The sequence below is a fragment of the Strix aluco genome, chromosome 3, assembly GCF_031877795.1.
Source record: "Strix aluco isolate bStrAlu1 chromosome 3, bStrAlu1.hap1, whole genome shotgun sequence".
Classification (NCBI taxonomy): Eukaryota; Metazoa; Chordata; class Aves; order Strigiformes; family Strigidae; genus Strix; species Strix aluco.
Genome location: NC_133933.1, coordinates 60,057,523 through 60,085,172, shown reverse-complemented (window position 1 = coordinate 60,085,172; position 27,650 = coordinate 60,057,523). Strand labels below are relative to the sequence as shown.

The 27,650-nt window shown below is 40.9% G+C and overlaps 1 protein-coding gene and 1 long non-coding RNA gene across 4 annotated transcripts in view; one reads left to right on the top strand and one right to left on the bottom strand.

Annotated features, from left to right (window-relative positions):
* The window catches only part of PLEKHG1 (pleckstrin homology and RhoGEF domain containing G1), a 130,422-nt gene extending 111,259 nt beyond the window's left edge, over nucleotides 1-19,163 (bottom strand). For 2 of the 3 annotated variants that reach the window (XM_074818750.1, XM_074818752.1), the window contains exons 1-2: nucleotides 19,071-19,163; nucleotides 6,706-6,774 (exon numbers count right to left, since the gene is read on the bottom strand). The gene's annotated coding sequence lies outside the window, so the exon portion shown is untranslated. The remainder of the gene's footprint in view (nucleotides 1-6,705; nucleotides 6,775-19,070) is intronic. The other variant, XM_074818751.1, reaches the window with a different exon arrangement.
* Nucleotides 19,164-19,371: 208 nt separating this feature from the next.
* LOC141921007 (uncharacterized) lies at nucleotides 19,372-26,213 on the top strand. Its single transcript, XR_012622524.1, has 2 exons — nucleotides 19,372-19,904; nucleotides 24,423-26,213. It is a non-coding gene; the product is annotated as an uncharacterized LOC141921007 (long non-coding RNA).
* The last annotated feature ends 1,437 nt before the right edge of the window (nucleotides 26,214-27,650 follow it).

The following is a 27,650-nucleotide window of genomic DNA, read 5'->3' as shown; positions in this document are numbered from 1 at the left end:
TGATCACAGAAGACTGCAATACCCAAATACAAAATATACAACCATCCTTACTAAGTAACTTCACACATCTAGATCATGTACTAAACAAATATAATCCAGGCTGAATTTACCCTTGAAGTACAGTTTACAGCCATAGCTGAAGGAAAGAAGTTAGGGCTGAAATGTCTGTGGGGGTTACAAACACGCTCTTGGGACGTGACAAGGGAGCAGGGGAAAAAGAGGAATATTTTCTTTTAAAAAGGAAAACAAAGAAAGAAAGGAAAATCAAGTTATATTTATTTCCTATCAAATTCCATCTTGCTATAATTTTTAATTACAAAAGAAACTCATGAACTGAGAACAAAACAGCATTTGATGTACTAATGGAACTGAAGTATGCAAAGTGGTTTGGTTTCTTTTCATGTATTAAATATTTTTTCAAATTCCTACATAATGTAACTAATAAAAATATTTACTTTTACAAAGGGTCAAGTGGACAGAACATAATTCTCCCAGAAGGAAACCAGATGTTTAGTATCTTCAAAGCGATGTCCATGCTGATAAAAGCAGTAGCTAATCTTTCTTTCAGTGAAGTTCTTGCTGAAGTTTCTTTTCTTAAACAGCTACGTATCATACTTTAATGAATATCTGCCTCAAGAGAACAAGTATTTTTACATTCTTAATAGGATTTTGGTTTGTATGTATGGTCATCAGTGGATCAATACTCAAAGAGCTGTCTGAAAATTCTGTAAAACAATCTATAGTCGTGCTTCAAGTCACACATTGCATTTTTAGCTCAGGATGAAAGAAGCCACATCTGTTCCCAAAGCCAGGATTCCATAATAAAAACATTTTATCAAACTTCTATACAGCAATTTCAGTACATTAAGTCACACAAATATTCAAGTGTTTCTCATGAATCATGCAAGAGGTACAGAATAATAATCGATGTATTATTATTAGTGCTTAGAATTGCAAAAATCTCAAATCAACAATTTACTATCTTCCTTAAAACTTACCATAATGTATTAAGAGATCCATAAAATGGAATTTACAAGACTTGAGCAAATAGATTTCAACTGATTCTGTGGGGTTTTCCTGTATTACTTGGCCGGTGCCATGACTAATATTTAGCTACAACATAATGCTTGCCAACAGATGCAAGATAAGTCTGAAATCCTGTGGGGATTGGCTAAATGTTTAAAAGGCTTTGGAGGCATGAACAGGGTCTCTGTGTATCTCACTCAGAAAGCAAAAGGATTATTTAGTTGCTTAAATTATCCTTAGACAAGCCTACCAAAAAAAAAAAAAAAAACCACCACCAACAACCAACCCACAACCAAAAACTGACCAGCTTTACCACTAGAAAGAAGGGAAAAACTCACCCAATTTAAAATTTTTTTATAGCACCTGTTTTTTCATTTTTTGAAGTTTGATCTGATCAGGGAAAACAGCAATGACAGAAGTTTAACCTTATCTATGCCAGATAATTATGCAGTTGATTACTCCACATTGTCTGCAAATTTAGAGTGCCAGTGGAAATCAAATCAAAGGAAGGGTCACAGTTTTGACACCCATTTTGCCAACACCATAAAGGCATATGTACTGGGGCATTAATTGCAGCATGATTCATTGATGATATCATGAATTTTGTATTCAACTATGCCAATGTTCTCCAACAGCACAGTATATTCTTGTCCACTTTTCCCATCTCTAGCGGCCATATGCATCTGTTATTTGAAAAATCTGTTTAGCTTATGGAAGGCTATAAGCTTCCAGCTAAACAGCATCTTATGGATACAATGTTGTACGTTTCAGCACCTCCTTTGTCAAGTGATGGCGATCCTCTCTTAAGAGGGCAGGGACAGAGAAGTTCTTGAAATAGCACGTGATAAGAAAGGGCTGAAAAAGCATCCCAGCTTTATCCAACACACATCAGAAATCCTCAAGCAAGAAGGCAGCACTACCCAGTGCACTAACTTTAGTTAATCAGCTTCATCCAAGCTCAACATAAGCACTATCAGTTTAAGTACCAAAATATTAAGTCTGTGTTAAAAGCAGAGTACTGCCACCTTGCTTACAAGAGATGCTGCAATTAAACAGATAAAAGCAAAAGGAAGGAACAAAGGACAACAAAGTAAGTGGTAAGAATTCAGATTTACAGAGCTCTTTCAATGAATGGTTTTTCAAGCACGTTGTGTGGCAAGAGAACAAAAAGGTTCCCTGCAGGCACACTCTGGTTTTGCACAGAGCACATCCCACTTTCACTCACTCCTTTATAATAGAGGAGTCGGAAACAAAACGATTTGCAAAAAAATTGTTGTTGGTGTGATGCAGAGGACAAGCTGTGATACACTCCACTACCATCCTGCACCTACTTCATTCAGCTGCTTTACCAGCCTCTCTCAACCATTTCCCTAGACATCCGTCTCCCCCACCTTCAAGATGCCGCCTCCTCTCAGGCCAGACCCTTTCCTATATTTCATCATTCATCTGTCCCCAAAACTTCCCCTTCTGCAGTCTATAAAGCCAGGTAGGGAACTTCTGACTCTGTCCCCAGCCCCTCTCCAGGAGGGCAGGAACCAACCACAGAGCTCCCCAGTGAGTTTCTCAGCACTCCCAAGTGTTATGCTGCAACACATCAAGTAAAAGACTTGCTCAAGTAAAAGCAGGAGATGGATATCGATATCACAGACTTAGAAACTGCATCCTAGAAACTGTAGTGAAAGCTGCATGAATGTTTCAGCTTTTGGGTCCTTGGTATGAGTGCTGTTTCGCCCCTTCTCCACAGGAAGCCATTTTCAGTGTGATTTTGGAGCATTACACCTACAATGCAGTCACTATACTATGAAGACGGGACTATTACCTACACCATGCAATCAAAACGTAGTATATCCCTGAAGCCTTTGCAAGATTTCTTTTTTTTTTTGTAAAATACACTTATTTGGAAAATATAAACAAGTCATTCTGTTGCAGCATGAAATTTGTTTTTCTGCTCTGGCTACACCTGTGACAGAGGAACAATACTGTCACATGTCACCCATACCCCCTCTATTAACTAGTCCTGAACAGGAAAAAAAAAAAAAAGTAGTCTTCAAGACAGCTTCACTGCTGTACAGGATGCTCACCAGAAAACAACAGATGTGCTATAATCACTACTGCCCATTCATTTCCTTTCTGTCAGAAAGAAAGCAGCAGTCATCAATTAAGAACCCCTATCTACTGGACACAAAAGGAAGTATACACTTTTCCTTGGTCATTTGACCGTAACAATAGGAGATGGCAGCGGGAAAGGTCTGACCACTCTGAGCAAGCATGGGGGGAAAGATAGGGGTGAGTGAGCTTGTCTATTTGGACTTTTTTTTAAAAATAAAGATAAGAATTTTTATTCAACACCTTAATATACAAATGTTTAAAAGTTACATCACTTTGTCTATAGATTATACAAAATTCTAATTATATTATTCATTTAATTCATATATTATTCATTCAATTAATTTAATCTTTTCACAGCAGAAAATCCCAAACACATGAACTGACAAGAGAATTAAGCAGCATCTGGAAAAGCTGTTTTATCAATTAACAAAGCCTTTTTTTAAATAGTTATCACAATTTTTGTAAAAGTGTTAGTCCAAATGTACTAAGTGTTAAAGACTTTCAACATATCACCGGAATAAACTAGTTGGATTAATATTTTTAAGAAGTCTAGTCAGATCTATGGATCCTTCTGTTAAAGACTACTTTCACTCTAAAGCAGAATGACAGCTTTCATAAAATTGCCAACAACAGAAAACCCTAGAGATGCACTTTATATTATGTCTGTTTCAGTCTGACTACAATCAGCCACAGAGGATTTAGGGGAAACTTATTAAAAATTGCTAGCCTTAATTAAGGTATTAGGACCTAATCTAGCATGCTAAAGTAAACACCAAATATTGCCATGGATACTAATGCAACTGCTCTAAGAACCTGGTAGATGCTTCCCGCAATAGGAAAGCTTTTACAGGCCTTCACATTGCAACTGAACCCCTATTTTTGCCCTGTACCTCTGCTCCATTGCATACCAAAAATAGAACCGACTTGCAGAAAAGCTCACACGTGGGCATACATCATTCCTCTCCACGCCCACACAGATTTGAAACCCTCATACCACTAAAGACATGGCCTAAACAAAGCATTCAGTGATGCACAGATGCTCAAGGAATTTTTGTGTAGTGACTTTTAGCATAAACACATCGCGCGTTAAAACTCATCCTGAATTGTTAGAACAAAGTATATTGATATGACATTTCCTTCTCTGCTACAACAGATGTCATCATTTTAAGAGCTGCTGAAGATCATTTTCATTCTTTCCAAAGATTAGTGTATTCTAACACCAACTGATTGAAACAATTAAAAGCAGACAATATCATTATAGAAATCAAATGGATAATAGCAAAATACAAATAAATTTCATAAAACATCTCCCCCACCACCCCCAAAATTTTTCAGAATGAAAAATGTCTTTAAAACCTCCAAGTTTAAGTCTGGCATGTGAAGTAAACTTGGCAAAATTACTGGTCGTTATTTGGTACAGATTTAACATCCGTCCCTCAAAGCTGTATCTGCCCAAACCATTAAGCTATTCTTTTTACAGAACACCACTCCTCAAATTTTAGGTTTCTTCCTTATTCCCATAAAATTAATTCCTTAGCAAACACACTGCATCTAGTCCTTATCACCTTAGTTGATATATTCCCACACACTCCAGTTTTGTTGATACAACAATTTTCTGAAGCACTTCACAGTGAACGCTTGTCTGCCACAGATCCCAGAGAATCTTAGGAAATCCTCTGCCTCTTAGACACATGCACAAGCCATGTTATCTCAGCTTTCAGAAGAGAGGTTATCTGAGTCTGAAGGTCTGGTTTAGCTTTTCTGTTCATCATGAAAACACATAAAAATCACTGCAGCTTAAAAACAAGGTCAAGCAGCACATTTGAAATGAAATGCAAATCAGGGGGAGTCAGAGGGAATTTGTGCAAGTAATTCACTTTCTATGGTCACTAGGCAAATACTTCACATGTATTTGGATATGCACAAATTTCAAGCTAAATAAGTAAAACTATTTGCTGTGTGGAACCTGGGAATGTACAGACCCTCCACATTTGTGGATGAAAAAATATGCTAGTAATTAACTATCAGCAAATAACACAGACAACTAGTGTACTGAATTTAGGTCATGCCAATTATTTTTCTCTAATGTATGTTAAAACATGCAAGCTTATTCAAATCTTGCTATTTTTAGAAAATATTGAAGAGGAATTTCTGGTCTTTCCTCTCTCAGACTCTACAAAATATTTTTCTGCTTACAGAGACTGTTCTCCCTTGGATCGAAAGGAAAGTAAAATCTTGCTAACGTAAGCTTCGATTGAATGCTATGCAATCCTGCTAACGTCTATCTATTAAAGCCATGCAATCTCAAAGCACTGGGTTCAACACAAAGCTGCCATTCTCCTAAGATTTTATAAACATTTGAACACAATTGGATCATCGATGCATACTACAAAATTATATTACAAGCCCCATTATCAGCAGGGTAAAATAATAAATAAAAATAATAAACTATTAATTAGTGGTCTAATATAGCATATTAGTACTCCCTTTGCAGGTCACAGAAACCAGAGTGGCAATTTACATAATGTCCCTTTTAGGGGGGTTTTTTGTGGTGTTTGGTTTTTTTGTTTCTTTGGGGGTTTTTTTAACTTTTAAACTAATCCATGCTACACTGGTTTCAGCATTAGCACTGGAAGGATTGAAGTAGGTTATTTATAAGTAACCAGGTTTTTCCAAAGAGTGGTGTCCATGCTGCTTCCCACAAAGCCCATCACTGAATGCCTGATTTCTTCAGAGGAAAAAAAAAAAAAAAAAAAAGACTCCTTTGGGTTGGCACCAGGACTGAGGAAGAAAGGAGGGAGAAAGGGACCTTGCCTAAAGCCCTCTTCTTATTTAATATTTTCTGTGGAGTCTCCTGCCAGCCCTATTGTGAAGATTTCTAGAATGTCAATTTGTTTCAGATAATCCATTGAGTGAAATCAGTTATTACAATCAAGTTACATTTCCATGGCATCTAAATCTGCTTCTCCTATGCTCTCAAGTTCCCCAGGTCCCCCAAGACTTTCAGGTAGTGAGAGTACATAAACAAAACTAAACCCCTAAAATAATGAACTACAAAAGAACAACTTCTTCTCAAAATGACATATTAACATAGGAAGTCTCAGGAGAACACAGGAGTCCCAGATCTCTCCAGCCCCATGGAGAGACCATTGTTTCTCCACGAAATTGGTACTTCTACCTCCAAAGGATGGAAGTAAGCACCCAAACAAAACTTCAGCTACAGGTCTTTAGCAAAACTTCAGTTACAGAAACAGGTGTTAAAATTGAAGACTTAACCTCCCCTAACTGCTTAGGTATCCCAAAATTTTTATTTAATTAGCATAAAACCCCACTAGTGTGCACATCAAGAAAACCCACCATCTTGGCTAACCAACATTTCAGGCCTATACAGTACAGCAACCTATGGTGGATTTGCGTACTAAGCAGTCTCACGGTTAACTTGAGGTATGTTCACTGAACATCAACGGTAATCACCTCATCCAGAAGCACAACAAACACCATCTCTTATTTTTTTAAAAAAATTAAAAGTTAAAATAATAATTTAAAAAATTTACCTGGTAGAGCACTCACCAAATAAATCACTGTTAGATTAGGCAAAGTGGAGTCACTTTTCCTCTCCTCTGTTGAATCTCTGGCATTCTGCAGAAAGGAGGGTAGAAATTATGGAATTAAGAGGAAAGGCGGCACAACTCCGCAGCTCAGCAGAGGGCCGTGCTCACCCTGGTTTATGCCCTCTAAGACACACTCACCGTACTGCCTGCCCATTCTGCTTTAAAGAGTAGCTGAATAAAACATAGCATGGGCCGAATCCAGTTCAGACAGGCTAAAGGGTCAGATTTTAAATAGGAATTAGATACTAATGTGATTCCGAAAATCCCATTAAGAGTCTTTCCACCTCTGCGAGTGCCTACCTACATATCTTTTAAAAATCTAGATCAGACAGTTCATTATTGGAAGTCTGTGGTAGAGCAGGAAAGTGCTGCTGGGTTCCCAAGCTCTAAACCCCAAAAGCTTCAGGCCATGCTCCTTCTGGAAATTGTTAGCGCTGATTTTAAACTTAACTATCTTTAATGCCTAGAAACCTCTATCCAAATGAACCTTCAGTCTCCTGATGAGCAACAGAAGGACACACCTCTAGTGTTAAAGCAAATCAGAGCCATGGGTCACTTTCTGAGATCCCTCGGGTACCTGCATCTGATCTAGATATTTTCACAAGGTCAACAAAGAATGACAAATATCCAAGTGAAAATGTTGCTTCTTCCACCCCTTCACAAAGAGCAGCCATTTAGATACCATTGTGGTGCAGCTTTTTCTAGCAAAATTTATTAACCTACCTTGAAGCCTAAAAAATTCAGGATTCTTGATCTAATGAGGGAAAGCACTCCTCTACTTTGCTAAATATGTAACCCTTCCCAGCTTCACAACATTGACTGGAACATCAACCAGGAACTGAACAAGGATACCTTTTTTATAATTTTAATCTCTTTAAGCCTTTGCTTTACATTTGCCTGTTCTAGAGGACCCCAAGATTAATATATCTCTCCTTCTTAGCTATTTCTGTGCTATGGACTCAGCCAAAGGTGACAGTGAAGAATCCACAGAAACCAAACATCAAATGTTCTTGCTCTGAACTTCCCAGAAGCTATTGAATGTAAGACTGGATTTTTTTTTTTCATTTTTTATATCACCATAAGGCCTGTTTATATACTTGGAGTGGAAACAGTGCACATTCAGCTGCAATTGATTTCCTGTATGGCAAAATACCTCAGGCATTCAGCTGGCTGGGAACACTGCAGAGGCCTCTTACCATCACCAGTTTTTTGAGACCAGGACGCTCTGCTCCATGCTTGTTCTTACGCCAGAATAAATAGAGTCCCTGCTGAGCGTCCAAGTTAATTTGGTCTAGGGGAACCAAATCATAAACAGGCAAGATTTTATATTTCAAAAATCTGTTTTAAAAATAGTGGTCTACTTTCAACTTCCACAGTAATACAATCAATTCAATCTTGCTAATGTGGCATAATGCTCATCTACAGATGTTTTTTAAATACAAAAACTACTCCATCTGAGATATGTTTCGGTTTTGTTTTCTTTTTTCTAAATGAAATATCAATACATTTTCCATCATCCACTGGTCATATTTACAGCAATAAATCAACACTACAAGGCAATTTCACAGTAAAACAGTATATTTCTTCCCTTTTGGTATCACTGAGTGACAATTATAATAATAATTTTATTTACTGCATTCAGGGCTTTTTGTTCATAACTGAATACATAGAATAGCCTCCACTAACGTTTCTATGAACCTGAAGAAGGAAATACATGAGTAATCCAGATTCCTGTGATTAGACTGTAACAGTTGTAACATTCAAATGACCAACCACCTGACTCTACCTCAGATTGTAAATTAAACAAAACGAAAATACAAAGTGAGATGTAATTACCATTCTACTTTTCATTTAGTACATGCAAGTTTCCTTAGTCTCAAATTCTCCAGAGGCAAAGGACTCCATTTCAACTGCTAGAGAAAGTAATTTCTTTAAGAACCCTAGAAAGAGACAGACTAGCAACACAACCACAACCATTTAAAGATACACACATACATGTGTATGTGTATGAATGTATGTTTATATATATAAAATGCACGTGCAAAAATATCAATAATATGTGTGTATATATAGAAATAAATTAAAAACAGGACACCAGACAATCCTGAAGAATTCTAAACTCTTTACAGAGGCACTCTTGTTTGATAGAAGTTTCATCAATAAGAGCCTCTTAGTTCCAGAGTAAAATTATTGGCCTAAAGCTGAGAGATATTCTCTAACTTCCAGAGCACCCAATAACCTTCAAAGCCTTTGGATCAATGCCTTCAGACAGGGTCCTACAGTCGCATCCAAATCAACTACAGCAAAAGGTATTGGAAGCTACAGAGTGTTCTTCTACTAACCTTCTTTAACTTTTTCAAGAGAGTTTTCTTGGTATTATCATACTATAACACAGAACAATCCATAAGGAAAATTATTCATCCTGTGAAATTTTTGACCAATTCAGCTGAATAGACGGTTTCTTTCTCAAACATCAATGTAAGAATATCGCACACTTTTGCACTAGAAATACCATCACAAAGAAAACATGTGCACGTCTACTTAAAGAAATTAACCAATATACTGTCATTTGTCCTATAATTTCTATTTCATCTTTCAAAAGTTTGCATGTTTTAAAATAGCCTTAGTTATTCCAGAAATATATCACAATTATTAATAGAAAAGCTTTGCAGTCTTTATCCCTTTTAGAAAATATATAGGACTAAAGGATCAACCAAATAGCAGTTTAAGCAGCAAAAAAACCAAAGAAACCTACATTCAGATATTTAAGTTGATATTGAACCATATAACTGGCTGTCCTGTGAAAAACATTCTGGCACCTGGAGATTTCACTGTAACGTTAAATGAAAAGTGCAGAAACATGAAAACTGTCTTTCAAAACTCAGTAAAAATCAGGGTTCTCTTTCTGGGTATAGTCTGCATGAGAAACAACCAAAATAATTTTCAGTAAGAGGATGGGTGCTTTATGTTATTCTCTTCAAAATCTTTGAGATCATCTTCACCTCAGTTTTCCTAAAAAGTGTGACGCATAACCCTTCCATGCTACACACTAACGGTCCTGGACTGAGATGCTCAGTGAAAGGCTAACACTATCACTTCGCTCCAATAAACTGGTTCCCTCAAACCATGGGTTTGAGTTGTGAAATCTCTGCTTTTTAAGAACTTCCCTAGCCTGTTTCTGCTAGGGGAAAAGACCAAAAAGCCAAAGCCACCCAACTATGTATAATTTTGTTACACAAACTTACAAGTGGGAATCTGCTTAAATCACAAGTAGGGTGTCAAGACAATTGTTCCATTCATTGTCATCCCTGCTCTTATCTGGTCCCCAACCACAATAAATCACACCTCACATCCAGACAACTTCATCCTTACAACTGGGATCATATTGTGTATTCTACATAATAAAATGGTGTTTTAAGTAGTATTTTAAAACAAATACTCTTGCCAAACAATTTCACATACTAGCCCTCTAAGAAAAGCTGACCATAAAATTTTTAGAAGTTCACATGTGTTAGACGGCAAACCACTGTGCAGGTTTAATCACCAGTGACGAGGACTAAAGTAAGGATCGATTTGACGTGATTTTTACCGAGTTATGTGCCAGTACTTAAAGTCCAACTTCTCTGGCCAAGGAAAGCAGCTTGCCTATTACATCAAGGGAAGGCCACACACTGAAGCACCTTCTCATTGCATGACTTAACTGTGATGAACAGACAGAAGATGTGCCGCGTCCCAAGGAAACGGATTTATTCCACATGCAACATGCAGAGTGCTTTCCCAGACATATTAAACTAATTTCATGGGCTAAGTACATGGAGCGCTTCTAGAGTTTCCTTCGCTCTACCCGATCACAACAGTGAACAACACAAAGGCCGAATTTCACAAGGTCAACGACTAAGAGTGAATCTTCACCAGAACTCCTCCAGACCACCCCTGTTATGACCTCAAACTGTCCCCAGGAAAGAAGTCTTGTGTTGGGCAAGTATGGGCATAGGCAAGTAACTCTGACCCAGGTACCAGAACTAATCACCTCCTGGTATGACTCAGTGTTTATAACTAACAAATAAGAAAAAACAACCCAGTACATTTTTCTGAAATTGTCAGAAGAGGGGAGTCACCAATCCTCTATTAAAAACAAAGGGACTCTTCATGGAGCACAGGCATTGATTTAAAGGAGAGCAAAAGGAAAGAGAGAACGATACACCAGGCAGACTCTTCATCACTCCAAGACAGCAGCAATGAAGAGGCATTCAGATGGCCCTGGCACCCATAGCCCTCTGGAAGCTTGAATAGCTGCTTGATGCACACAGCCAGGGTAGGCAGATGAATCTGTCAGGTATGCATGGAAGCACTGTCCACTAGAGATTAAAGACACTAGAAAGCAACAGGTTTTCAGTGAGAAAGGCTGATGACCAGCTTTTCTCCTGAAGACAGCAAACCAGATAGTTGTGGTTTTGTTTTTCCAGAATTCTTCCTTGAAAAGCAGACACAGCTCCTATCCAAATAGTGTGCAGTGGCATGTAGAAGAAACCTCTTCTCCTCCGTACACCACCTGTGCACATCATAGGTCCATCACATCAAGGCTTCACCAACAAAGGGCAGAAGAAAAATATCTATTCTGCTTTGCTTTGAGCTTGTGGGAATCTGAGTCAGTGCCTATGCTGCACTTTGGATGAAAAAACTGTTTTGGAGGGGCCTGAAAGGTGCAATACCCAAATCCATTGGCTGCATTTCACAACGGGGGTGTTTTTTTGGCAGGACCCTCTGCTGTAGAGTTGCAGGATGAACCTCTTCAGTGTGGTTTCTTTTGGATCTGCACTGTGCATGGGAACAGCAGGATGGCTTAGCTGTGAGATTGTAGAACTTGAGGGATGTTGTTGCCGTGTACAGCTATGACCAAGGAAGCATGACCAAGGAAGCACGCCTGTGTTGGTAACAGGCCATGCTACCAAAGAGAGTGACATTGCAGATAAAGTGGCAAAGTGCAAGCTGCAGTAATGGAGATCACCAGGCTGAGTCACCACGCAGGAGATCAGCTCTAAACTCTGCTCAGCATGGCACATGCCTTGGCAAACCACTCTGTCCTTCACACAAAAAGAAAGATGGGGTTTTCCTGATGCTCTATTCTGCATACCCCTGCTGGCAGACTTTATGAAAGAGGAAAGTGATTCCTGAAGGGAAGGTCTGCAGAAATCCTGGTCTTTTTCAGCTGAAAAATTTGCCTAGCACTGGCTCTCCTAGCATACAGACATCTCCGACACCAGTTTAGGAACAATGTCATCTAAAGCAATGGAGGAGCAGAAGCATGCCAAGATACTTCCCTATAAATCAGAAAGAAACCTTGGAGATCACATGGTTGTTGATGCCCTCAGGAATTACTTACTATCTTTCATTTAATAACATCATAAAATTCCACAGTGGATTACCAAAGAGCCTACACTGTGCCTGATACTAGGTGCAGCAGGTAGATGTTCAGAAAGGAAGTTAATGGCTTTCCCTGGAAATCTGGGAAAAACTCACAAGGTTAAACGAGTTCAAGCTCAGGAGAAGATGATACTAGAGATGACACCCTCCTACCACAAGACAGAAGAGACTTCACAGCATAACTAGCCTGATAAGGCAAGGATTGTAAAAGGCTACATCCAGGGAGGAGTGTGGCAAGTGGGCCTGTCTGCCTGCAGGACAGAGACAGCAACCTCCTCAAGGCAGCAGGAGCAGAAAATGACCAAGATAGATCAAATCAGACATTTATGACTTCAGAGTCATCTAACATGAGAGAGACTGATAATTATCAGAGAAGACTGATGGAAAGGAGAAATTAAAAACTTCGTATGCTGGTAGTATATGAGGGAAGGCAAGCTGTCTCTCCAAATTCAATAATGATTCATTGTTAAGTACATCTTTGTCTACTATTCAAATAGGCTAAGACTGCTGATCCTTCAGAGAAATTAGTGTTTCTGCAATGGGCTGAAGTCTATGATGACATCACTCAGACACTAAGGTATGACAGTTCTCTGAGCAACCACACAAGCTATGTTATCAGGATAATGACAAGGAATTGGAAAGTAAACAGTGACAAAGCTTCACAAACACTTGAGTGTGAAGTATGCTAATCTCAGCAGCACCAAACCTTCTTGCAAGTTAAAACAATGTTTCTGCTGATATTAACTTGGTTGCAGTTTAAACAGCAAGTGGAAAGCTTTGCGCATACTGAAGTGATAAAAGAAGATTACAGACTTGCATAATAAGTAGTTCTTCATTTCACCCATCTATTCTCAAAATTACTTACAAAGAAGGAGCTATAATTTTTCCTTCATACCAGGTATCAAGGACACAAACCATGATGTTACTTTAGACTGAAGTACCACAGATCAGTGACAGCAGCAGAAAGCAAGTTGTTCTGCCACTGCGTTTCTGAAATGCACTGAGACCTCAGCCCAGCTGAACCTGGACTCACTAGGATAGGCAACAGAAATACAAAAAAAACCCCAAACAAACAAACAAACAAAAAAACAAAACAAAAAACCCAGCAAGTTGATACTGGTATGTAGCAATCACAACAAAGCTGCAGCAGACAGTGTACCTAATCTTAGGGGACATGCAGGGGGGTAAACATTGGTAAATACTTGGTAAACAAAGGAGAGTTTATAGGAGGTTAGGGAGGAAAACTTGCCTCTGTTTACAGATAACTCCACCTAACACAAGTGGAGGCATGGGAGAAAGTACAATTGCTAGAGCCTATGCACTAAATCTAGGAGATAGAGACTACTCATGTGGGCTGACTAAAGGCAGAAGCTGACCTTGAAGCCCGCACCCAGGTGACCGTTAAAGGAAGCTGGCTGTTAAGCCGTCCCTGACACTGCTCCTTAGGGCAATCCAAACAGCCTTCTCTTTCCTGAGCTAGGTATCAAGGTTTTATCTACAACAGCTCTGAGTAAGCAACTGAGCAGGTTGTCACTGTTCCCATGACACCCTTTTTACCTCTGCTCAGTGCTTCCAATGAGAGGGCGCATGCATCCTATCAGCAGGAAACATTAGCTGCACGATACTGATGCCTGGGGCATGATCCTGAAATGTCTGAATGGATATGAATGTTCAAATATTTCAATATTAACATTCATTAAGTTAGGTTTTAAAACATCTGGGCAGGGCTTACATGCAAGTTTCTACAGAACGCATGCTTACGGGAATAGGCTTGGCACCACTTGCAGTCTGAAACTCAATGACAGAGCAGGCGAGCAAGACTTAGAGGATTCAAAGATAATTAGCACTGCTTCAGTCACATGTTTGCATGGGAAACAGCTGCTAGTCCAAGCTATACCTGTTCACTACACTTATAAGACACACATGCAGCTTCCACTAGCATAACTACCCATGGTCCCGGAGAGGACTAGGAAGCAGGACTAGTGGGGTTTATGCCAAGGAAGGACAGAAGGAAGAAAGAGAACAAGTCAAATGCATCAAGTCTCTCTTCTAGATGAATTTTTAAACTGACACCTTGCTTTCTATTTTCACAGCAACGCTCTGCATCATGATTAGGAAGAACACAGGCAGTGACCACCCTCATATTCAGGTCCCTCAGAAGGCACCCCAGTCAGCAGCTGACAGTGGTTTTAAGCAGCTCGTAACTTTGCTTGGACAGCTGCTTCTTTCAGGCCTCCTTGATAAGTATCAGTAGCTTTTCCCTCCATTTCCTTCCCCAGTCCACCCTGACTAGGCCCCTTTCTTTTCCTGCACTTGTAATCAAATTTGCAGTTAAACCTATTTTAGGCCAAGTTCATATAAACTTGACTTTTGGTGAATCTGACTAGACAGACCTATTTGATAAAACCACCACAACTAAAAAAAAAAAAAAAAATTACCCTTGAAGTGACTTGAGGAACTTCTAAACTATGAGATAGTTTGTCACACACACCCCACTTTAGAAACTGAATTAACAAAACAGGCTTTGCTGATACTTTTACATTATTATTTAATCAGTTCACATTCCTCTCTTGTATTCTTAACCACATATATAAAAGGCTCCCATACTTCCAATCATAACTGTTGCCACTGCACTGGTGACGTGCCTAAGACTGACTTTACCTCTTCACTCACTCTGCCCCTGTTCCCCCCTCGGTTTTGTGGTTCCACCCACTCACCCTGACGTGTGATGTTTTTCTAAAGCCCCAAGTCTTGGAGCTATGACATCTCATGGTAATCTCATCTTTTCTTTCAAAAAAGAAGCTTCTGTGCATTACAGTTACAACAAAAGAACTGGAAAATATTACTTTAATAGGCTTAAAAATCAAAAGGAACTGAAAAATATTACAAGATTAATGGTTAATAAACCAAACACACAAGTTCGGGAAGTCTGAGCCATGACTGGGATGGGGAGGACACTGTTTGGGATTGGTGATGCAGCACAACTCTTTAGGTGGTTTTGGTTAGTCTCCCAGAATGAGAGGCTTAATCAACTATTAAATGAGCAGCTACTGGAAATGCTTTGAAAAGCATCTTTTAAAAAGGGGGGGGGGAACTAGAGGGTCCATGTCCTCTGCATTCTCAGTTTACAAGAATAACGCTTTCTTCCACTTCTTTCCTCATTGCCAGTCCTACAAACAAAAACTCTGTGTAACCACAGTAACGCAGGTTCTCAAAAATAACAGTTCAGCAATACCTCTGCAAGTCTTTCCACCACTCTAGACTTTGCTGAGGGGATGCAATAATTCTTTTCTCCCCACCTCCTGCCCTTGAACACTACAACAGCAAAATGTTGTTTACAGTAAGTAGTGGTAAGACATTTCATTGTCCCCACAAGCAAAAATTCCAGCTTATTGTAAGAGGACCGCCATATATAATCTCTACTACTACAAATTACTTCAGTAGACATTACATTACTAGTAACTTATAATTGCCACGGCTTTATAGATGTCTAATCTGAGAAACACTTCTCAGAGTCCTGCAATCGGCTCCCTTTATCATCACACTAGATATTTCAGTTATTTCCTGACTCAGCCATCTGACCCTATGACTTGGAGTACATCAGAAGGCCATGCTGAGCATCATCTCCAACTGCCACCCAGCAACGTGGCGCCTTCCTCTTCACCACCCCATGCTCCAAAGGCCATGAGTTGCAGCTCTGGCTTGGCTGGGGAGAGACTTAGTGGTACCCAGCAACTGCTGGAGTGGCAATCAAGCATGAGGGGAACAAACAAACAAATAAATAAAAAACAACAGTTGAATGAGTCTTTGGCATACTTTAATAAGTGTGCTAAACATCTGTTAAAAGATTATTATTTGGGATTTCTTTAAAAAAAAAAAAAAAAGATAAAACCAAATAAACTGTCCATTCTGAGTTCACATTTTGTAGTATTCTTCCCGGGGAATTGTTTTGGTTTCGGGTTTGTCTTTTTTAAATACAAAGGGGCACATATATTTCAGAGATGATACCTCTGTACAAAACCTTTTTTTCAATAGCAGTATCTCAGACTAATCTGTGGAAGTCTTCAAAATTACTAACAGCAGATTTTGTAACTGTGTTCTTCTTAGCCCTGTCTTTGGGTTGATCTCAAAAGTACTCACCAGACCCTACAAGTTGCATGGGTAATGCTATCACAGAGCTTCGGCTATTCCTGTTGCAAATAATCCTTTCAGTAAGGTAAAATGACAGAAGCCATTATCACAATTACAGTTCTGTTAGTGTTACATGGTTACAGAAAACAGATCAGCTTTGCACTGCAGAGTTTGCACTGGAAGATAATAAAGCTTCAAGTATGTGCCTTCATCAGTTACTATAATCCTATCTAGTTCACAGGGCCTGAATTGGAGCCTTTCCTGAATTAGAGCCAAGAAATCGCAAGCATAGGACAGGCAGAGGACGACAGGTATATGGCTATCCAAACAAATGCACACGAGGAAGCTTTCAAACATGCACGCTGCTCCAAATGACTTAGCAAAATACTAACACCAGTACCACATGAAAAACTGCATCAGTGAAAGGTTCAACCATACCAACATATACAGGTATCAGTAGCAAAAAGTACCATGTGCTCATGACATGCCTGAAGTACTTGTTTAATAAGTAAGCAGATATTTCCACTTTCCTTCTAGCTTTAGCCTTTTAGGTCACAACAAAATAAAATAAAACCCACACAACCCCACAAAAACACACCCACAAAAAAACCCCAACAAAACTAAACAAAACAAAAACACCCCTCAGAAAAAAACACACCACAAAGGAAGGTACCAAGAGCTCAGTCAGTTAGCTCCAAACTTTTTCTACTGGGCACAGTTTATACCAAGGCCTCACAGTCAGCCACTTTAGGCCCCAAGTATGCCTTTGGACAGTTAACTTGTGTTCTCACATCCTGCCCAAAAAAAAGGAGAACACATTAGCAGATGTCCTGAAATCATGAGAGCTGCCAACAAACTAAGTTCACTACTTTAAGATTTCAAAAGCTGCACATTCTTAACGCCTACCCTCACTTAAAAATCAAGTCAGTACTGTCTTTGCAAGATGTTAAGACTATAAATTACAAACTAATTTGACTACACACCTATTTTTTCTTCTTTTTCTTTTTTTGAAAATCGTAAGTAAACAACAAAAATGACACATTAACACCTAGCATTAGAACCATAACAGGCCTTTGCAGGGATGCACTCAGTCATACCGCCACAGGTCGACACTGTTTACCTAGGGCTTCTAGGTCTGTGAGAAAAAAACAGCGTTCCTGTAAATGAACACATTTAAGACTGGACCTTTTATCGGAGTGCTTTGTATCATTTCTAGTTTGCCAACTGAGACCACAGAGGAGAAGTTGAGAGTCAAAGTTTAATAGCTAAGCATCTGCACGGACCGGAGAACAATACCAATATTCATTAAGAGGCCAATGTCAAACTGCCATCTCATATTTTCAAGACAAGCGTCCTATTAATACATTTTCTAACCTTAGCATAACTCTTATGTTTTCATCTCAAAGCACCCACACACATTGGTAAAGAGTTCCCAAAATTATGACAACTACGTGCCACACACACCAAAAAAAATAATTTAAAAATAAATCTCAAGGAACCTATATATTGTGCCTTGCCAACCACAGTGAATTACACAGCCAGGAGTTGCTACAGCCAGATTTAGCTTTGTACAAGCTAACAGGATTCCTTTATAAATTTAGCTAGAGGCACGGGCAACAAACGCTTGTGGAAATTTGAACCGCAACTCTCCAGGAGCGGAGACTGTTCCCTCCAAGAATGAAACAGTAGCAAAAGAAGACTATTAGTAGGCTCTTATTACACAGCTTTCAAAACACCTATAAGTCATCAGGTTCTCCAGGCAGCATTATTAAATTGCTGAAGTACCAGCAAACATTAAAGGAAAAAAGCAAGGCCACAGCTGTTTCCAAGCCTGCCAATTAATAATTAAAGGGAGAAAAAAAGCCAACTGGAGAGAGACGGTATTGGAAGCCAGCTGAATGTACAGCTAAGTTTGTTTCAGGTCCTTTTTCTTCATACTTTGAGCACTGCGTCTTGTGAAGAAAGAAGGAAACGAGTGCCTCGGGTCTGTCAACGCTAACCGAAGGATGAGCTCTGAAGGGCTCCTCGTTGAACAAGAGTGACAAGGACTGGGACACGCAACCCACAAAGCAGGGAAAAGGCAAAGGCAGGAGATGGGGAAGCGCACCCGGGGTCCCACAGCGCGGCAGGACACTGTTCTGCCCCCACTGCCTCTCCCTCTTCTTCCCTCACCAGAATAAGACGTTCCTGCCGCTTAACGATAAGCTCAAACATATTTTTAACCCTCTTCAGGCCACGCTTACCACAATCCCATTAATGTTACGTTAAACCACCAAAAATTAAGGGGTTTTTTTGGAACAGAGTTTTCCAGAAGACACGGGTTTGCTACAGCACAAACCTATAACGCCGTGCGCTTTTACCCTATGTCAAAAGAAACACCTCCTCCCTCCCCAAAAAGCCTTCAGCCCTCGGCCCAGCCCGGCGTGCCGCCAGCCCGCCGCGGCGCCGCGGGCGCGGCTGCCTCCTCCCCTCCGGCGGAGCGCCGGGACGCGCAGCATAGCGGGGGGCAAAGCCAGCAGCCACCGGCGGCGGCCGGAGCCCAGTCGGGAGCCCGGCGGACGGTGCCCGCTGCCGCCGGCTGCCAGCGGCGGGGCTCGCACAAAGCCTGCGGACACGAAACGCAGACCCCAAGGGCCGGGAGCTGGGGCGGCCGCCGCCGCCACCACCCCCCGGGGGGTTGCAGGGCACCGGGTGCCTCTCACCGGCCGCGCCGCGCTCCCGCCCCCGCCGCCGCCCCCTCCCCCGCGCGAACAAAGCCCCCGTGCTCACCGGCCGCGGCCGCTTCCCGCCGTCCTCTGCCCTCGCACGCCGCCCCTGCTCCCGTTTAAAATCCAGGGGCAGGGGTGCGGGCGGTTATCGCCCCCGCCGGTAACTCGTTCAGCGGCGGTGCCGAGTGTCCCCCCCCACAGCGCCCGTGGCCGCGCCCCGGCTCCCTCCGTGCGCTCGGGCTCCGGGCAGCGGCTTAATCTCCAAACTTCCTCCTCCTCCCGTCCGGGCAGGGGAGTCTGCGAAACTCCCCTCCTCCATGCAGCTCCCGCAGCCCAGCCGCTGCCTCAGCCCCTCCCCAGGGAGGCCCGGCCCGGAGCCGGGCTGCAGCTGACTCCGCTCCCCTTCGTCTTCTCCTCCTCCTCCCCGCGCGGAGGCTGGGAAAGGGGGGGGAAAGAGAGATTAACCACTCGGACTTGTCTCTGGAGCCGAGCCAAAGACAGCAGTTGGATTACAGCCCCGGGAAGAAGAAGGGAGGAAAAAGGGGGGAGAGAAAAAATAATTAAAAAAAAAAAAATCAGCTACTGTTTTCATGCAGAGAGCCAGCGCTCGGCTTTCCCGCCCTCCCTCTGCTGTCAGGGCACCGCACTCCCGGGCGCCCCATCCCCGCCTCGCCGAGCGCTCCCCCGGCTCCTCGCCGCCGCCGGTTTGAAATTCAATGACCTAACGCACAACACTGGTACTAAACGGTGAGAGCTTCGCTAGATGAGTCCGAATTGCTAAAATGCGAAGGGGGCAAGTCCACCCTGAAATATAGCCCGTAAAAAGAAAATTCAAAGACGTTGTAGAGACTACACCTGCCTCCTGGCTGTCCGCCTGGCCATCTTCTTTGAAAAGGTGAGTTTAAAGTTACTTTTTAATTTATTTATTTTAATGTTGTGTAAAACACGCACAAAGAGAAACTGCTTAAATAAAGCCTGAATTCTTCATACATGTTCAGTGGTCCTTACTCTTCTGAGCCCTAACAAAACCCTTGGTTTCCTGTAAAACCTTTTTCCATACTTCACATTCAGTAAAGCTCTATTGCTTTGTTCTGTAACATAGTTTCGCCTTCTACTCATGCTAATACTGAGCACGTAGAATATGAGGAAATTTAGGAGGTTAGAATAGCTCATCGTTTTACCACGTCAAAACAAGTAATTACAGCAGTAATTCAGAAAAGCAGGAAGTTTCAGTGTTTGCCCTCATCTTACCTGTTCTCACTGGAATCCTTTTAAAAAAAAAAAAAAAAAGGCAATAAAAAAAGCTCTGGCAGAGACTGTTTCTGTACCATTAATTCAAAAGCCCAGAGCTCTTTCCCAACATGTACATTGACTATGCTTCAGACCAGTGCTGAATTTTAATATTAACACATTTATGAATTATTTTGGCCACATTTCAAACTGAAGGTTTGCATTTAATAAGTGGGACTATATTAGCTCCTCAACTAAAGGAAAAAAAAAACCCACCCCAAGTGTTTTAATGACAGCCATTCTTATGCATAACATTTATTCACATTGCAGAATTAGAGCATAGTTATCACCAAGGAGTAAGTCCCGCTGCACCCCTTCTTCCTTGCCAACCGTCACTGTCCTGTCAGGCAGGAAAGGCAGATCACAGAAGGCTGGAGTCCATGGTTAGTATTCTGGAATGGTGCTCTACAAAGTCACTCAACAGGGCAAACTGGGAAACGGCAAGTAATTTCAGATGTGACCAGTAGCTCCGCTAAACCCAGCCCGCTGGTCATGACCTCCCACACTGCATGGCTGCTCCATGTCTGAATTCAGCATCCGACCGAGCACGTATCCTTGCCTCAGCACGCTACGCTCTGACCTTGTAGTAGGGACAAAAATTTGGCCTTCTTTTGTATGCTAATTTAAAAAAAAAAAAAGAGGCAGCAAAAACCTCTTTCATGGAACTACTGGGAGAGAAGCATTCGTAACTCTTTCCCATTGGGGGAATCAGGGACTGTTTTTTCTTTATGAGTAGATCTTTCAAAGATGATAATAAAACAAACTACTGGTTGATGCATTTAACTTGGGCCAAATTAAAACAAATGAAAATGCACACACATCCCCAAATGGGAAATATAAGAACAAAACCCCCAAACCACAGAGTATTCCAAGTTCCTTTAAGAAACTGTACAGTCTCTGCAAATATGTTTTAAAGGCCTTACATGATCTGTTCCATATGGAGTGTGTTTTTCCTCAGTGCTGTGACTAACAGGAAAAATCTTCAAGAGGAGAAGTCTCTTCCTCTCTCTTCATCCTTCTACCTCCCTTTCCCCAAAGGACTGATCATGAGCCAGTCTGGTTTCTGTTTTCTTGTGCTAAAAATAGTGTTCCAGTGGACTGACCAAATACCTCCACTTTTATGTCCACTGACTGATAGAGTCCAATCATTGTTGCAGAAAGGATGATAGAGGTTTAAACCTACAGCTTTACAACACTGTGATACAGAACAGTGTGCCTGAAGAACCACCCCTTTTTGGAGCAATTACATACATGGACAAAGCGTGGGAACTCTTATCTCTGAAGGCAATCCAGGCGACTACTGGGAAAAGGGCATGAGCCACAAAGAGACTGCAGGCAGGCGAAACTTCTACCTGGGTATTGCCTGTGGACCAGGTGGCCTGTGTCAGAGAAGAGAGACCATGCATTGGGGGGGTTCCCAAACAGCTTCCTCAGTCACCCTCAGCAGCGCTCCTGGGCACAAGCAAGAGACAAGCCTCCGCTCCCCCCACCTCCATCTTTTTCAGCACACACCTTTTTCTACTCACTCTCACAGCATCTCTCATAGCCTCACACAATAGGGTCTCCACCTTCCCTTCACACATAAGGTGGGATCCTGCTCCATCCATCAGCTCTTCACCTCCGTCCCTCCTGCTGCCCCTGCAGTCAGGCACATGCACCACTGATGAGTGACTTGCCTTCATGTACCACTTGAAAGTGGTTTGCTTACTAGGGTTGGGGACCTGTAACCTAACATTATCTTCTCCTTTGGGATTTTCTTTTCTTCTAAGAAGTCTGCTTATATCAACCAGTCTATCAGTAGGTTTGCACATGTAACACACACGATCTCAAACGCCATAGCATTTCTTTACATCACCAGGACTGAATTGCACCCGTCATCATGTTAACGTTTTTCTCATTTTGGCTGTGACTCAGCAAAACTGTAAGCAACGCTTTTAAATGTACAGAAATCTGTGTCACTTCAGTTTTGCTGACTAATGATGAATTTCAGCATTCGCTTGAAGAGAAGCACAAGTTTATCTGTTCTGAGTTAGAATTTGGGGGAAAAAAAATCTGTCCATACAGTAGCAGAAAACTGCTTGTAAAGACATCACACACACACACTTAAAATACGAAAAGACGTGTCCCAGATTTGATTGTTTGGTGAGGGGAGGGGATCTGTAGAAGCAAGCAGCTGCATTCATGCCATGCACAAGGGTGTAAGGCAGGGAAAATGGAAGTAATCTTAACCTGGGCACTCCCCAGTCTGCCTAAATTAAAAAAAAAAAAATCTGCAATGTGCTCCTTGCCTAGTGTCCAAATTAATTATTCCACCCATGATACAATTTAATTGGCAGGCACAGGTACACTCATTTGCTTTGCAAAGCAATATTGTTAAGTGTGGGGTTTTTTAGAGCTATACTTCTATTTAATATTTTCATGTATACTAATGCCAAGGAGTACATAACCATTCCGGTAAATATATGTTCCAGTAAAATCATTAATATCAAATAACATGCTATCATACCTACTTTATGCCTGGATCCTGTAGGTATTCAGTTAACTCCAAGTTGATGAGATACCCCTGTGAAAAAAATTGGAAGCATATTTAAGTCTTTACAGCAACAGCTGCTAAAACTTTTAATCACAGACTACAAAGTTCAAAATGTCTCTTACTCCCAATTTTACTACAAAGTTTAAGTGGAAGTACTTTAAATACAAGATGACTTTGCATGACACTTGCCTTGGGAAACAAATAGTGTACATAAAGAATGAAAGTAAGATGATGAAGTTTAGTGGTTACAGGTATGAAGGCTGTCAACATAAGAAAAGAACAAGATACTGTACAGAAGGAACTGACTGAACTTAATCTTTCTAGGGAGAGGGTTTGATTCCTTCTTTGTCTGGGAATGCTTCTATGCAGAAGTAAACATCTTTGAGATCACTTGCTTTTCCACATAGAAACACTGCTTGGATCCTCCACAAATGCAACTTTATTTCGTAAAAAAAGCACGCAGACCAGCTGCAGTTTTCACAAAATAGACTCTGGTAAATTCAAAAGCTAGCATAATTATGTTGGCAGCTCAGGTCTCAAATTCCTTACAAGTCTTGGTCCTTAAGCACAACCTCCACTTCATTATGCTTTCTTAAGCATTGTGATAGATAATAGCCTTCTACATTTCCCATCCATACTCCTCCAGAAAGCTTTTCTGCTGGCTTATTCCTGAAAACATTTGCATATACACCCTTGCAAACAAAAAACATGTTTCCGTCTTACAAGGGCTTATCTTCTTCCCAATGAAATTTTCATTGGAGTATTTTAGATTATAAGGTTAGAACTGAGCAGTTAATTTCAACCTTGTGGACAAGGATGGTCTTCAGTCACCCTACTCTGGAATAAAGTCACCACTAGTTCTATATTCCTCATATCAAAGCCACCAGGTAAGGATGAACACTGCAACCCCTCCAGGATGCAGGATGCTTACCTATTTTTCTTTTGACAGGACATTCAAAAGCACTCAAAATAAAGCGGAAGCAGGATCCCAACTGTTCCCTCTTCAGTTGCTCACACAGCAGACAGGCTTACTGGGCACACAGGAGGTGCTTGTTCTCAAAATACAAGGATCTCTTTTTAGCTTCAATTGATTATTCAGAAAAAGAGCGTTAAGACATGTCACAAGGAGGCCTTTGGTTTGTGTGTCTGATTTAGGGGCTGCAAGATCATGCCATTTAAAAGGATTTTTCCTTGCTGCATGCTTTGTGGTGAGTCCACATGCACAAAAAAGAAGGATCAAATCTGAGGTCTTAAGAGCACAAGAGTACATTAGAGTCCTTTAAGCAGCAACTAAGTTACTTTTCAACACTGCTAATTCAGGTTGCTCAGATGGCAGATGAGCTCATCTGATTAGAGGAACCCACTCCAACTTAAAGGAAACTCCTTCAAACATATAACCACTGGTTTCTTTGGTTTCTTCTGGATCATCTAGGTTATTAAAAGAACTTCTACTACTTATTCGAAAATCCTGTGGTTCTCTACTTTCAGTGGTGCCTTTTAAAGCACAATGCTCCATGATAATTAGACTAATTGTTTTAAACTACCATCTGAGTAATGAGTAATAACCATGCTTTTTTTTTTTTTTTTTAGGCAATAAACTAAATTCAGCCCCTGGCTAACTGCTCCGAGATCACCAACCAGTCCCTGGACTACTTCTCTCAAGCATAACTTGCCCAAGATTCTCCCTTGTCTGGTTTGCTGCCGTCAAAGAGCAACAGCTCCAGAGCAGGCGGGTTGTAAGGGCAGTTCCCTGGGCATAGATCAGAGAGGATCCCGAGGGGCAGATTTGCAAGAGGGAGCTAAGAGGACTGTAATCTCCTTTGCCGTATCGCTGTCTGATGCAGCACGCATTCCCAATCACCTATCAGATAACTGCTGTGCCACTGTCCAGCTGTCCCAGTCCTCATCAAAGCTGCATCCTGTGCCCTCCTAAGCTACTAGCACAGCAAAAAGCTGCCTGAGGAAAGACTATCTCTCAGTAAATTCTGAGAGTGGCAGAAGCCAATCAGGTCATGGGCAGCAGGCATAATTCATCACAGCCCTCAGGCAAGTTTAAATTACACTGAAAAACTTATGCTCAGTCGCTGCAGACTGGTCAGGGAAAGGTGGTATATCATATGCTATCAAGCCAGAACAAAGATTTAACAAAGCCGCTCTGGTTTCATTCTGCACATATCTACACGAGTGCAGACAAGGCAGTGGAAAAGGAAGTCCCAAAGCTTTATCAGGAGTTGTAACAATCAAGGCTGTTAACCCCCAACTGGGAACTTGCATTGACCTCGGTCAGTACTTATCCAGGAGGAGGATATAATTCCTAAAATGATCTGCCATTGATGAAAAGACAGAAAATCTCTTACAGTTTTTGCAGATCTTACTACCTGCAGTATGGATAGATGCTTTTGATAGTTCTTTAATAGTGCATATAGTAAACTAAAATTGAGAAGTACTTTAAACAGAAGGGAAAAAAAATTCAGTACCTCAACCTCAGATAAGGGGAGTTGGGTGCAGAAGAGAGAGCTCAGTGAAATAATGAAATAAGGAAGAAAAATAGAAGAAAAAAGTGGAAAAAAAGCAAAACAACAACAAAAAAGCCCTGAAGTGCTATGGTCAGTAGTTTATTATGATATGTGATGTTAATTCCTTTTGTTTAATGTAGAAGGTTAGCATAAAAGGCTAGTACAGGAAAAAAATCCAAAATTAAAACTAGAAATAACATCATTTAGGAAAGCGAGTTATTGCAGCATCTTGTAAATACTTGTTTATGTGACATGGCCTATATTGATTGTTCTATCTCGGGTCACAAAACAATTATCTATATAAAAAAGTATGAAATTTGTATGTTAATGTAACAGAAAAAGTTCCTGATCATTCTGAGGCATAACTGAGTATCAGCTTTCAATGTTTTGAAAGAAGAATTTCACCAGTCAAGCAGCCAGCACACTGTATTATTATTGCAGATGCAAGAGTGACCAAATAAAGTCACATCAAAAATTGTAGTCTTTGGAAATAGCAGATCAGAGACTCCCAGAGTTTTCAGAGTGTCCCAGAGACAACAATACCCAACTTTCACTGAATACTGTTACTAGATTACTGTACTATCTCAAGATACGTCAGATGAAATCACCTTCAGAATATCTTTTTCCTAGTCAAACACAAAGAAACTGATGCAAGAAAGAGACAAAAGTCTGTTTCATTTCCTCAAGCCTTCAACTTTGTGATACATTTGGTCCAGAACAGTGTCCCACTACATCACTTTGACTAAACAAAAAGCCAACAAACACTTACATCTGTTAACTGCCTGTAAATCTAAGCAGCTGTGTTGTGAGTCATTTCAGGACTGGCTAATAATTGAATAAACAATTGTAATTGTGCTCCATGAAACTCCCATGTTTTCTTTCAGTCTTGGCATCTCCTTTTATGAAAGCTGTACAAGTTAGGGTGCAACCGCACAAATTCAGTCAGTTATGACAATGTTTACCTAATACCTCTACTCTACCAACCATCATGAAGCACATCCTGGTTCTGGGCAATTAATAGTAATAATTTCCAAATATTCCAAATCCAATGATCAGAAACTTATTTACTGAGTGATATTTTTGAAGGCTGTCAGATAACAGTGCCATTTATTATTTATACTGCAATAATTATTATTTATGCTACAATAATGCTTACACAGTGACAAATGCACTGAATGCAGCACTTTTGGAAAATTAAAAGGTGATCACACCAGAGGATTTACAATCTAAGGGGCATTGAGCATGTCCTGAACTTTTGAGTAAATGTAGCTTAAATTTCAACTGGAAAGGAGGTCTTTTTTTTTTTTTTTCCTAGATGAGTGGTCTTCAACCTGTGGTCTACTTTTAGGAGACCTTGAAAGCTAACTGATAAAAGGAGGTTTACTTTGGTAGACTTAGATTCACTTTACAGGGATCCACAAATTTGAAACAGATTGAAAATACTAATCGAGATGGATTTGTAAACTATGCCATGGAATTGCATTCTTGTTCAGTTATTTGATGGGATTATAACCACATGACCGTGTAAACAAGAGAAGGCAGTCATCCTGGGAAGTGTACTGAGAGAGATGCTGAAAGGAGGCAATATCCCCAAGCCCCCCTGACTTCTGCTGCCTTCCAGTAAAAGACTCATCTGTGCAGACTGAACAGTTAGCAGCAGCTACTGGAAATAAGCTAAGAGAGATGGGCCTAGGAGCCAAAAGATCTCACCTTGGTTCTGCAAAGTGTTAGAAAGAATAAAACCAAGCTCTGGGGTCTGTAAAATTCCACAAGTTTTACTAGTAGATAAAGTAATTCCTGTTAAACCTCATGAGGTTTATAGGAAAAGTTTGTTAAGTGAAGATTCTCTCCTGTTGAGCAGATAGCTTTGTTGCTATGGCTAATTCAGCCTATGGTATCTTTGCCAAGGCTATAAACAAAGTCTCAGGCTGTTTTATTGACACAAATACTGCTGGAAAAAGCTCTGACACCCCTCCAGCTGGCACATTTCTTTTCACCTACAAGACACTGCTATAGGTTGCACAAGACTTCTTAGTTTATCTAGTCAAAAAAAGCAGGAGTGCTTCTGCCTGGAGGCTATATTTGCTTTGATACTTAACAACTATCTGGTTTGCTATTCCTGGAGGAAGGTCCTCGCAGCTGTGCTTCCCAAAAGACAACCACATCAGTGTTGCATACTGCTGCACAGAGCTCCCCTTAAAAAGAGTGTATGTTAATAAGGTTAGGAGATATTCTGGTAGAGGAACAAGTCCAAAAGCGCAGAGACAGCCAGGGGCGAAACAGAGCGTCCCAGAGCTGACAG